General features: G+C 40.0%; 1 protein-coding gene across 2 annotated transcripts in view; it reads right to left on the bottom strand.

Annotated features, from left to right (window-relative positions):
- LOC121281781 (neuronal migration protein doublecortin-like) overlaps positions 1–13950 on the bottom strand; it is a 168773-nt gene that overhangs the window by 137229 nt on the left and 17594 nt on the right. The window lies entirely within an intron of this gene.

The raw sequence follows: 13950 nt of genomic DNA, 5'->3' as shown, positions 1-13950 counted from the left end.
ATGGTGTCAAGCTTCTTCAGTGTTGTGGGAGCTGCACTCATCCAGGCAAGTGGAGAGTATTCCATCACACTCCTGACTTGTGCCTTGTAGATGGTGCACAGGCTTTGGGGAGCCAGGAGGTGAGTTACTCATCACACGATTCCTAGCCTCTGACCTGCTCTTGTAGCCACAGTATTCATATGGCTAGTCCAGTTCAGTTTCTGGTCAATCGTAACTGCCAGGATGTTGATAGTGGCGGATTCAGTAATGGTAATGCCATTGAACACCAGGGGTAATGATTGGATTCTCTCTTGCTGGAGAGAATTTCCTGACACTTGTGTGGTGCAAACGTTCCTTGCCACTTGTCAGCCCAAGCCTGGATATTGTCCGGGTCTTGCTGCATTTGGGCATGGACTGTTTCAGTATTTGAGGAGTCGCGAATGGCGCTGAACATTGTGCAATCATCAGCAAGATGTACTACCTTGGATTTACCTTTACTGTACTAATTTAACATCTTATACACTTTACAAGGAATCCTCTCCATCACCTCCCTTCAGATCAAAAATGACCTTGCTTCTGTAGACTTAATGCATAGATCAGTTTCCCTTAACCAGGGAGCAGTCTATTAGTTCTTCTCTAGGAATCTTCCTGGGCTCGATTCTCTTCTCTGACTTGCATCCTACTGTTTTGGCAATATTGTTAAGCATTTATTTACTTTGTTGGTCACCTCCCTGCACTAAATGGATATTGATGCTCACCTCCCCTCCCCTCCAGAGGGCAAGAACATTTTAACTGTTTAACGCTGCCTAGATCAGAAAAGGACCTTCAAAGTGAATCACAGCAATGTCGAGAGTCTCTGCAGAAATCAAAATTCCTTTCAAAGGAAGCAACTTAATTTTAATATAGCTGTATATCTACTGCAGCACATGTGGTCTTTGATCTGTACATAATTTAATATCTGATTTCATAATCAGCATTATAGAACGTGATTGTAGCAGAGAGCACTTTCAACAGAGCAACATTCACCAAGAGTACTGTTCAATACTCAGGGGTTTGTAAAATGTATTTTACAAAACTTTAAGCAATGCTGAGGCACTGTACATTTTAATGGTTGTTGAATAATTTAGTAACTAATGTGTTTCCTTCAAATGTTTGCAATTGGATTCTTTTGAATAAAAATAAACAATTTATAAATGTATTTATTAAACTTTCAGTGCTATGTATTCATACAAACTGCAGAAAAATTTATCTGAACAGAGACTTTGGGGACCTAGTAACTATGGACTATTCAACCTAACCTCGCATGTAAACTTCAAAAGGACATTAAAAAGGGATTAAAAAAAAGTTACTTAAAAAAAACATTGGCTAACCAAGGACAGTACAAATTCATCAAAGAAAAGTCATATCTAACAAAATTCATTGAAAAATAGCTGAGTATGTTGATAAAGAAAATGCAGTAGATACCACGTATATGGATTTTCAAAAGGGGTTTGAAAAGTGCTTTATAGGAGTCTTGTCGATAAAATCTGCAGATGACATAGAAATAGCAAGCACAATTAACTGTGAGGAGGACTGGGCAGAGAGATGCCGAGTATAATTTAACACAGAGAAATGAGAAGTGATAAATTTTGAGTGTAAGAACAAGGAAAGAGACTATTTACTAAGCGGCGAAAGTTTGAAAAATATAGAAGTGAAGAAAAATAGGTGTTCAGAGACACAAATCATTAAAATTAGAAAAACAAGTTGATGACAATGGAGAAACATATGGAACCTAGGTTTTGCAAACAGAGACATAGAGGCTGAAATTAGAACCTTGCATCCAATTTTCAGCAGGTTATTTTACAGAAAGTTCCTAAGGTCATGGAGTGGATAAAGAAGAGATTGACTAACATGACACCACGCTTTGGTTATAAGGAGAGGCTGGAGAAACTGAAAACGAGAACAAGGATTTTAAGAGAAAGCTTGATGGAGTTGCTCAAAATTATGGCCAAGATTTTTCATTGGTTGGGCGGGCTCGGCAGGAGTAGTCGTGGAGCTGCCTCAGAGATGCCTCAGGGAGATTGAAGAGATCGTTAAGAAAATAAATAAATACAGTAAAATTTTAATGAAACATGTCCCCTCATGTGACTGTGATGGGACATGCTTTCATTTTTCAAATAAAGTTTTTATTTCAGTTGTAATAGCTTCAGGAAACAGTTTCCGTTAGGTTGGACAGGCAGCTTAAATTTGAAATTAATTAGCTCATTAATGGCCTTAATAGGCCTTTTAATTATTGGCAGGCATGCAGCTGCCTCTGGAGCGCACCCACTGGACAAATTATCGTGAGACAGTGCAATGGCGTCAGGACACACGCCCGATGTCACCGCGCGTCATTTTACGTTCCAGTGTGTTGGGCCTGCCCCCGCATGCCAAATATAAAATTCTGCCCTATGAGGTGTTCAGTAAGGTTAATAGGAGAGAATTATTTCTCCTGATTGAATTTCTTAAATTTATGCTCTAGTCATCAAAAGATTGAATGGAGGCCTTAGGAAGGTTTTTAATGCAGGGAATTGTTACATTAAAAGCTTTAGCAGAAATAATGAAAGAAGCACACCATTATTTTTGTAAAAAAAATTGTAAAATGATTATGCGGAAGGGCAGTGGAATGAAATTATGGTAAATGGATGGTTGTTAGAGAGCTAATGCCGGCATGGTGGGTGAATGCCCCCCCTTCCGTACTTACAATTCTATGACTCTAAACATAATGTAAAGGAAATGTGCAGCAAATTCCTTTTGCAAGTGCTAAACAAGTGAAAAGGAGTTAATTTGAAAGGCTGGAGTTCAAGCTTATTTATAAAAGAAGCTTGACAAAATGTTCAACGAGAGCTATCATTCATGGAAGTGATTTTATACAGTTCAAAAATATTTTGAACACCTTCAAAGCATTAAAGGTGAACCAGTGAAGTTCTGATATTTTGTATCATTACAGGGAAAGACACAGATCCATTCTGTTTCAAAGATGGGCTACTGCCAACAAATTAAATCCACAATCCCCAGTTACACTAACCCAAGAGTTTTCTGGCATCTTTTTGAATGAAAACTTGTGTTTCACATTTCTCACTAAGCTGGTTTTATTTAAAATGTCTCACCAGAAAATGCTGGAAATGCACAGGGGGCCAGTCACCATCTGCAAAATGAAAGAGAGATGCATGCGTGCTCTTCATCAGAAGCTGAAACTTCAATAACCTATTCCTTCTTTCTACAGATGCTAAAGGACCTATTTAGCCCTCAAACAACATCACGGAAAAAATAACATTATCTGGTCAATATCACATTGACGTTTATGGGAGCTTGCTGTGCACAAACTGGCTGCCACATTTCCTACATTATAACTGTGACGATACTTCAAAAGCACTTCACTGGCTGCAAAGCACCATCCTGATGTCATGAAGGTGCAATAGATATGCAAGCACCTTCTTTTTAATTGCATACTTGCATCTCAGGGGCATTTAGGGATGGGCAATAAATGCTGGCTTAGACAGTGACACCCAAATCCAATGAAAGAATTTTTTTTTTTTAAGTTACACCATTTTCAATTTTTACTTCAGTTTTCTAGCCTTTTTCAATTTTTTCTCAATTCTAAAGGAGGACTTTCTCTTTGCCTATGAAGAATGGCCATCTATTAACCAGAATCCTGAGTTCAGGCATAACTTGGGGATCCACAAGTGTGTTCTGGGGTATTGCTCAGCCTCTCTGCACAAAGTACTAGAAAGGTTTCCTTTGTATGTCTGGCCAGGAGCATTTAGGTATCACATCATTTGCTGGAGCCAAGCAGGGAGTACCCCAGCCCCCAGTGACAGATCTACCTCTCCAGATTCCCTAGGCCGGCTGGTCAGTGTTCTCGAGCACTACTGATTCACTTACCTCAGGAGGCCAATTATAGTTTTCTGCAAAAGATCAACTTGATTCTGAATTGTCATCTTGGGAGTCCTTAAACCCAAAGAGACAGTTGCTCCTCTGCCCCTGGAACTTAGTTACTGGTTGGCTGCTAGACAACTACAAACATGGATTTTAGATAGACAGAAGGTACCAGGAGCTCCTCATGAAAGGCAGGGTAAGCTGCATGGCTCAACATAAATTATTTGAAAGCACTGTCAGCATCCTCCTGACCACAAAGTGAACACACAGAATACTCCATTATACTCTCCTCTACCAGCTGGGTGTGTAGAACCTCAGAAGTGGCTACAAAACAAAAACAGAAATACCTAGAAAAACTCAGCAGGTCTGGCAGCATCGGCGGAGGAGAGCACAGTTGACGTTTCGAGTCCTCATGACCCTTCAACAAGTCATGAGGACTCAAAACGGCAACTGTGCTCTCCTCCACCGATGCTGCCAGACCTGCTGAGTTTTTCCAGGTATTTCTGTTTCTGTTTTTGTTTTGGATTTCCAGCATCTGCAGTTTTTTGCTTTTATTTCAGAAGTGGCTACTTGTTTATCTGCAACTGCAGTATGATTGTTACCCAGTCCTGGATATGCGAGCCTGTATTCACTACCTAACCTCCAGACAATGGTTTCCAACATCCCAAGCATTTGCTCATCAGCTACAGGATGGGTATCTGCTTTCGGCATGGTGGAAGGATTTACACATGCCAGCTTTCAATGCGCCAAACACTTTAATGTTCAAAAAGTCCAAGTTCAATGCCTTATACTTGGCTTAGTCAACGCCTGTTTTCCAGGTCTTCCCATGAGGAAGCTTAGACAAAGAGATACACCATTGCTTGAATTCTCCAGGATGATTCAGTGACAGGTCGCTGTAAACTGCAGCACTCCCTCCCTCCAACTGTTCCCATTTTTGGCATGAATTCACCTCTGCTCTTGATTTTGGTTCTGAAAAAATGGGAACAGGAAGCCCTTCTTTTGTATGGTTCATGCAATGAAAGCATGGCCAAGTTAATATACCACAGAACTACATCAAACAGAAGCTGGTGTTAAGTGCCTTGGCTTGCTATGAAATCTGCTCCATTAATCTGGCAAAGCAGATTTTACAGCAGTACTACTTGCTATTTTAATGTTGCAACTCATGGGTCTCCCCCTGGGGTGGTTGTGAAGGTGGGAGCTGGAGGTGGGTAGTCAATTATGCCTGCACTGCAAAGCTACTCTGCTGCCTGTACAAACTGATTAGTGAGCCTGCCTGTGGCAGCAAATTACATTGCTAATCAGCTTCTTTATCAGTTGCAGCAAAGAAATAAGAACACCTCACTAGGTGGTATTCTGTGCAGATGCAGTGGCACTAGCTCAATTGTTGCTCAAAAAAGAAAGTGGCCATAAAATTGGAACTAAAACACAGCAGTGGCAGATGGGCAAAGATGGTATTCACTTAAATTCATCTTTCAGTGAGACATGAAACCAAGATCTTGCCTGGGATTTCAATTGGACATAAAAAGGTCCCATGGCACTACTTTGAATCAGAGTAAGGAAGTTCTCTCTGAATTCCTGGATAATGTTTACCCTTTAACCAACACCACGGAAGCAGATTATATGCTCATTACCATATTTCTGTTTGTTGGGTGTTGCTATGCCAATTGGTTGCCCCATTTCCTATTACCAAGTTATTACATCTTATTGGCTGTAAAGGGCTTTGGGGCATCCTAAGGTTGTAAAAGATTCTATATAAATGCGATTATTTTTAAAAATATTCAGGTCATGCAACATGCACTGGTTTGATAGCTTTACCACGATCCTATTTGAAATCAACTAAAATTCCCTAGAGTATGTACAAAAGTGTACAGGGACCCAACGAGCCATACCACAGCACTGTCTTGTGAAGAGAAAACAATAAGAAATCCACCAGAGAAAATAACTGCTAGACATGACAATTTGATCACAAAAATTCATGTGACTTTTTTAACTTTAGTTTTGCCAGCAAACGTTTAACAACTGAATATTCTTCGGACTGATTGTTGTAGTCTCTGCCCCTGGAATAAATGTATTTGTTGGCCATACTATGTATCCAGGAATGAATCATCGGTGGAGATAAAGGAGTCCAGCATAATGAACATTGCCAGCCTGAGGTAGACTCTGTGGGATCTCTGCTCTAAGACAGACAATTTAGACAAAATCTTTGGCCTGAAAGTTGTCAACAATGTACAGAATACACATGAACATCATAGCCAGAGATCTGGCAAACATAATCCAATCACAGGACTATTGTTGCTTCTCAAAGACTGGGTCTCCTGCAGTATTTATAATATGAATCACTGTCAAATTAGCTTGTTGTTAAGTGTTATAATGCCTACACAGGTCTGTAGAGGGAGAAACATAACCTTTCAATGAAATATTATTAATGTAATCGGTATATTACTAAAACCCATGTTTCTAAACAAAGAAGAGCCTAGGAGAGTCCACAGGCATAAAAAGTAAAGATCTTAAGAGCAGAGTAATGCGGTCTCATTGGCCTGAGTCTTCTCACAATGCTGGCTCCTCGTAGACATTTCCCTACTTACTAACTAAAGGTCAATTTTGCACATTGTTCAAAACAGAGCCTGTTCATTTTAGATTTATGGCCTAGAGATTGTAGTTTATGTGCCATTCAAGGATTAATAATGGTCACTGAAAGCTTTAGGGGGAATTCTTACTGTCTTGCCCGAATTGCTGAACAATGGTGTTGAAACCGCTTACAATGGGGATCAGCTGTTTCTTGGCAAAGTCATTAAAACCCCTATATATTCAGTATTGTCTTATATGTGACCAAGCAATGAAAATGTTTATTCAAAACGGTGAGAGAAAACTATCCAAAGCACTTAGGTGCAAAATCTGAAAGACAGTTAACCAGAAGAAAACTGCTAAAGTATAGTTAAAACACAGCTTTCAATGCCAAGAATCCACTCCAAATACACAAGGCATAAATCTGTAACCTGTTGAATTATTTTAAACATTAATAAAAGCTGAGACCATGCAGTCCTGCATGAGGGAATTTTTTTTGCAATTCTTTCTCAGGATGTGGGTATCGCTGTCAAGGCTGATATTTACTGTCCATCCCTGGTTGTTATAGAGGTGGTAATGGGTCTTCTTGAAGCACTGCAGTCTGAGTGGTGAAGGTACTCCCACAATGTTGTTAGGTAAGGAATTCTAGGATTTTGGAATGGAGACAATGAAGTAGTCAACACTTCATCATGGTGCAGCATGGAAAACGTACAATTAACAAATTACAACAAACTACAGTCAGGGAAAAATCTTAAAGGAACTCAACACAGGAAATCTTTGTAAGCTGATCTTGTTTTATTTAATTTATTTAGTATCAGACAGGATAAACTCACTGCATGTCACTGTCTGCACTTGCTAAACCAACAAAATCTCAAGCCTGCAGGATAAAAAGGCACATAATAAAATGGAGCACAGTAAAAACTGGAAGAGAATCCAAGCATTATAAGCCCTTGCATACCTAGGCCACCCTGGACTTCTTTGAGAGAACAGGGGAGAGGCATACTTGGGCTTCCCCAAAAATCAGGGTTAATACTACTCTAAAATGAGGTCTTATTGCTCTCTATTCAAACACTGACACACAGTCATAAAACTATCTCAAAAACATCACAATGAAGGTAGCTCTCGCTCGCTCTTCCTTTATAACACTTCATAAAATCAGCTGCTACGACCAAGTTTTTGGTCACCTGTCCTGGCTCATCCTTATGTGGCTTGGCGTTTGAGAATGCTCCTGTGTAACACCATGGGCCATTTTACTACATGAACAGCACTGTATAATGTCCAGTTGTTGTTGTACTGTATCCAGGCACTGCAGCCATCCTCGAGACCCAGCGTCACAGTCCAGCAGAGGTCGGGGTGATTGGAGGTCAGACCTCGGATGGTGGATGTGGGCGTCAGACCTCAGGTGCGGCTGGGCAGACATCGGGTGTGGGGGGGTGGTTGGATCCTCGGGTCAGGGGGCACTTCTGGGAATCTGCAATGCAAAGCTTTACCTGTGAAGTTCCAAGAGGGATTCCCCCAGCGCATCTTTGGGGTATCCCTAAATCTGACACTGGGGAGCTCGGAAGTTATAGCCCATAAGAAAAGGAGTGGGCCAAACAGCCTCTTGGACCTTTTCTGCCATTCAGTTAGATTAAAGGGAATATGAAATAGAAGCAGAAGCAGGCCACTTGCCCCCTTAATTATGGCTGATCTGTACTTCAACTCACATTTACTTGCCTTTGTTCCATATACCTTCATATCCTTTTCTAACAAACTTTATTGATCTCAGTCTGGGAAATTTCAGTTGACACAGCATCCACAGCCTTTTCAGAGGAAATAATTTCTCTATGTTTACCCTATTGAATCATTTAATTGATTAGATTACCTCTTAACCTTCTTAACTCAAGGGAATGTATGCTAAATTTAAGCAACCTGTCCTCATAATTTAACTGTACCAAAACTCTTTAAAATACATTCCCCCCATTCTTTTTGTTTCTGCATCTCAAGATTTGGTGCACGACTTATCAATGTTAAGGTTTTCAATGTATTTTTATCAAGAAAATCTGGTCAAACCATGGCCCTATTACCTGCCCTGATCCTATTCTCTCCCATGTGAACTTGTGGAAGGAGGCATCTCTTGTGAAAAGTGGCATCCCTAATGTCAAGAACTCTCTTTTATCGCATTTACCCCAGAGAGAGGTAGAGGCAATCTGAGGGCAATCTTCAAAACTGAATTTAATAATTGTTGCACCAAAAAGAAGCAGACACAATAAAATCAATGTGAGAACAATTACACTACTGTACTCTATTCTTTGCTCACAGTGGAGGATTATTATCCCTCTCCAATAGTGCTTTAATAATATAGGACCACTTAAGTAGGCTGTCAGGGTCTACAGCATCAACAACTTGAAAGCAGCTGACTTCAGACAATTATTCATCAACTTAACAATCTCAGTGTTTCAAAGTTATTCACTATGTGAAGAGATTTGAGAGCTTCATTGCAATTGATAAAGTGCCATATAATTACAATCATTTTGGGAGCATTAATTTTCTGGTTTGTGACAATGTTCTGGTTGCTCTACCTTCTTCATGGTTGGGAAGATTCAAACAAACTAATAAAAGGTAAATAAAACAAATCACTAGCTTGCGAATAGGGACTGAAGTGTCCAGCCTGTTTGCCCCAGTAGCCACATTTATATTGCCAACAAGTTACTGCTGTCTCCATAGGTCAAGATCAATTCTTCAGATGGGTTTCAGTACTTCTGAAGGCAGCTGTGCTTCCACCAAAGTCAGGGCTCCCAGTAGCCCCAGTACCCTAAGTTAAATACAGCTTAAGGGTGTTTTCACAGTAAAGATAGCCAGTGCCTCCTACATAGAAATAAAGGATATTCCTTTCAAGTGTACAATTTCACTGTCAGCCAGCATCTAGTCTTTAATCTCATTCTGCATTCCTAAAAGACAGGGTATTGCAAATAACCAACAGCAATTATATTTTATATCTACTGCTTTTTTTCTGAAAACTGTATAGAAAATCAGTGGAGGTAGTCATCAGGGTCACAAGGCTAAAAATAGTTTGCAGTAAAGAGATTAATATTCCATGTGTGACATCACACACATGCATGCATACACACACACACGCGTGTACACACTATTATGTACTTGGGTGGGAGACACCTAAATAAGAGAATACTCTTTATTGGCATCCCTTTGTGGGGATAGTCATAGGAATTATACCGACAGGGTTAACTAGTCATATTCTCACATGCAGTAAAAAGCTTCTTGAGGTCAAACATGTTTGTGAGACAGCACCAAATGCTTGGATGATAAGGAAGGATCGAGGATGCACAGCTGCCACCGGTAGTTAATGATTTTCATTACATAGATTTGTATCACCCAAGCTCCCACCTCATGTAATTTTAAGAGATAGCAAATTGTACTGCCGTATTCAAGGTAATTAATACACTCCAGACCTAACTAGTGAATTATTTTGAAATTCCTAAAGAGGAAGCATATCCTATTGAATAATCCCATGACCCAAACATGTACTAGTGACTCCCAGGCACTCCTCACAACCGTTTTGAACAACTATTTAGATGCAGCCAAACAAACACTGTGTACTGACACCCTCTTCTCTCCTCTCCCCACTAATTGGCTACTGTAATAATGTGACTAGGGATAATCTAGTCACATCCCAAACGTGACATTACATCAGGGGAGTTGCAAGTTGTCTCCTCCCAGACTGCCTCCAAGCCAATAGTTCAAAATACTAAAACGTGGCCACAGAGACATCAGTAATTATACAGATCTCTCCCTTTATTGCTTTCAGAGATTGTTGTACCATTCAGTAAAATATAATTCCATATAAAGCTATGGAGGAGAATGTATCAGACTATGGATGGGTTATACATCTCGAGCTGTGAATAAAACAAAGCAGTTTACTTAAAAATAGATGTAAAACTATCCCCCCAAAATCACATATAATCTATTATGAGTGTTGATTGAGGTTCAAACTCTTTTCTTGTGTGCTAATTATCCCTTTTAACCAAATGTAGCATAAAACAGATTGAAATGTTCATTACAAGCAGAATAATTGCTACTTATCTATTCTGATGGTTGTTCCCAATCATTAAGCTCCATTTTTCTATCCATGTTACTTCTGTTCGAGGCTAAACTGTACTTAAAATATTTCTTTAATTCTGCATCTTTCATTAGTTATCTTATTTAAATAGGACACTAGCAAATTCTTCAAAGTAATCAGTGGAATGGGTAAATGCATCATCAGATGCAATGCCTAACCATGCAAGTTAGGAAGGTCTCCAATTTAATTGTTTCAGAGTGATAACAACCATGGTAGCAGTCATGATGCTGCAATTGTTCCCTGTAACCCTAGACTAAAGGTGGCGAAGAGACTGTAGACAGGATTCATACTTTGTCATCCTTCCCAAAAAATGTGCATAAGTAGACACCATAGAGTAAATGGATCAAATTAAGATGTGATACCCCAGTAGTGAAATAGCATATCAATATTCACTACCTAGACTTGGTATGAAGGTGTCTACATGGGTGAGGCACAGGTGATTTTAGACATCCACTGAAACATTTGATAACATTTTCAAAAGTGGAGAGAGACTCTGAAGAGGAAAGAGCACTATCATTATCTTCTGATAGAGGTCTACAGATAGACAGGATTACCTGCTGGGGAGTACTGTACCTTGAAGATCCTCCATCCCCACAATTTTCCTGTCTTTCATAACTTACATCACTATGTTGTTTCTCAAAGAAATGGTCTCTTCAAAAGCTAATTTAAATTAGCTTGATTTTCTACCATCACTGATGTCACAAGCCTAACTTTATTTAAAAGCCATTCTACAAAATGGCCAAATTCCTTTCAACACTCAAACTTGATGGCATTGAATTTTACATGGCTTCATCCCTATGTGGAGATAACAGGTTTGCATTGTTCAGGTCCATGAATCATCCTCCTCAGAGCTTAAGGTCATCCAAAACTATATTGCCCATTTCCTAACTCACAACAAGGTCCGTTCACCCACTGACCTACAGTGGCTCCGGTAAAGCAAAATCTTGATTTTTAAATTTTCATGCTCGTTTTCAACTCCCTCCATGGCTAATCCCCTCCCTAACCCTAATCTCCTCGAATCCACAACCCTCTGAGATATCCACACTCCTCAAATTCTGGCCTTTTGAGCATCCCTGATTTTTATTGCACCACCATTGGTGATCATGCCTTCAGCTTTCAAAGCCTTAACATCTGGAATTCCCACCCTAAAATCACCTGCCTCTCAACCTCACTTTCTTCCTTTAAGACACTCCCTAAAATCTACCTCTTCAACCAAGCTTTTGGTCATCTGCACTAATATTTCTTTATCTGGCTCAGTGTTATATTTTGCTTTATAATGCCTCTTTGCTTTAAGATGTTTTATTACATTAATGATACTAGATAAATACAAGTTGTTGTTTGGTTCTGTCTCAAGCTACGTATGAGTTATATCCTTCTCTGAAATTCTTAGCAAAAATTTTAGCAAGAGGAACAAGTTTGTATTCATGTTTACTTTGTCTTTAGAATTGGAAGATGAGGAAAAATATTCCTCATGAGCTTCATTTATTATTGAATGATGGACTAGGAGCAACTGACTAGGTGTGTGAAGTGAATCTTTGTGCAGCATTTTAATACAAAACCAAAACTGGGTCTTTCTCCATTTCATTTTCATCAGCTTCCAAACAAATTTAGGGAAAGAGCAGAGCAGCGCTGTTGGGGAATGATGAATACTTGGAGTGGTACCAAGCTGAAAATGTCACCAAGGGGATTTGTCAACTCTACTTTGCAGAGCTCATAGAAGAATTGCTTCTCAACTGAGCAATATAAAACTACATATGTGTGCCATTATGTTAACTATTTTAAAGGCATAGTTTGTCATTATTTTCCTTAGCCATTTCATCTTATCTGATAGCTAAAATTGGAAGTACCATTGATGGCAGCATGGTAAAGTAAATGGGGAATCAGGTGACTTATAAGTCACTACAGAGAGCACCTCTTTATCCTTTCCTGTACAAATAAATGGGGTAGAATTTTACAGCACATCCCGCCGGTGGGATTTTCCGGTCCCACTGAATTCAAAGGAGTTTTGAACAGCTCACCGCATTTTACAGCTATGCCCCCACCACGATGAGGCCATAAAATTCCACTCAGGTTGTTTTAATCTGCATTTAAATATAATTTGCATCACATATGACTGAAGGTAAGAAAAGAATACAGTTCTTCTTTCTCCCCAGAGAAAAGGTCTGCCAAACAGGTGTCATGATAATACACCCTATTCACAGAATCTAGGCTCCACAATCACCAGCAATCTGTCGCTTGATGCTGAAATCAACATGCGTATTGCAAAAGCTGCAGCTGTCATGTCCAAGCTGAGTAAGAATGTGGAACAGCAGCAATCTGACTGAGTCTACCAAGGCTGTGACCTCAGCACACTCCTCTACAGTGGTGGGACCTGGACTACATATGCTAAGCAGGAGAATAGGTTGAAAAGTTTCCACCTTCGCTGTCTCAGACATATCTTTGGCAACTCTTTGCAGGACAAGGTCACCAACCCAGAGATCGTGGAGTGTATGCTGATGGAACTAACACACTGATTGCTATGCCAACAACGTCTGCACTGGCTCCACCATATTCATTGGATAGATAATGGCCAAAGTCCTTCTGTAGGGTGAATTGGCTACTGGGTCATGACCTGCTGGGCAAGGTCACCTGCAGGCAAGATATGAAAATCGCAGACACTAAAAACTGGGAGACAGTCACACCAACAGCCATGGCTCTGCAAATTGACTGTTTGGAAGGGCTTTGGAAAAGGCGAACAGAAACGTAACGCTCAGCTGGCTGAGAAGAGGGTCCAGAGAAAACACAGACCAACAAATCATGTATCTTCTCAGCCCACTGCCTTCCTCTACAGCAAATGCAGCAGAGACTGCCTTGCCAGAGTGGAGCCCCTGAGCCACACCATGTGTTTAACACAGTTGACCAGCATTGTCTCACAAGACAGAAGGCTGCCAAAGAGAGTTACAGAATCAACAGATCATACATCAGCACTGGAACCTTGTCATAGTATTTGAGTCTAATGAAAAATGTGGGCGAGTCAATGGACTCAAGAATAGCTTTATATTAATTTGTTGAAATATAATCAGACTAATTACTGCCTACGTGAAGAAAGGACAAACAAATTTACATTTATGCAGTACTTTTCTTTGAGATGTCCTAAAGTGATTCAAAGCCAATGAATTACTTTTAATATGCAGTCACAGTGGTTCTGTAAGCAAATCTGTCACAATCACTTTATGTAGGAAGTCCCAGAAGCAGCACATTTACATAAATGACCAGATAGTTGGTTTACAGTGGCATCTGATGAGGGACAAATGTTGGCCAGGATACAGAGAGAACTCACTGCTTTTTCTCAAATAGTGGTAAAGGATCTTTTATATTCTCTGAACAGGCAGACAAGGCCTCAGTCTACGACC

The sequence above is a fragment of the Carcharodon carcharias genome, chromosome 9, assembly GCF_017639515.1.
Source record: "Carcharodon carcharias isolate sCarCar2 chromosome 9, sCarCar2.pri, whole genome shotgun sequence".
Lineage (NCBI taxonomy): Eukaryota > Metazoa > Chordata > Chondrichthyes > Lamniformes > Lamnidae > Carcharodon > Carcharodon carcharias.
The sequence above is the reverse complement of the archived record's forward strand: the minus strand, read 5'-3'. Positions and strand labels throughout refer to the sequence as shown.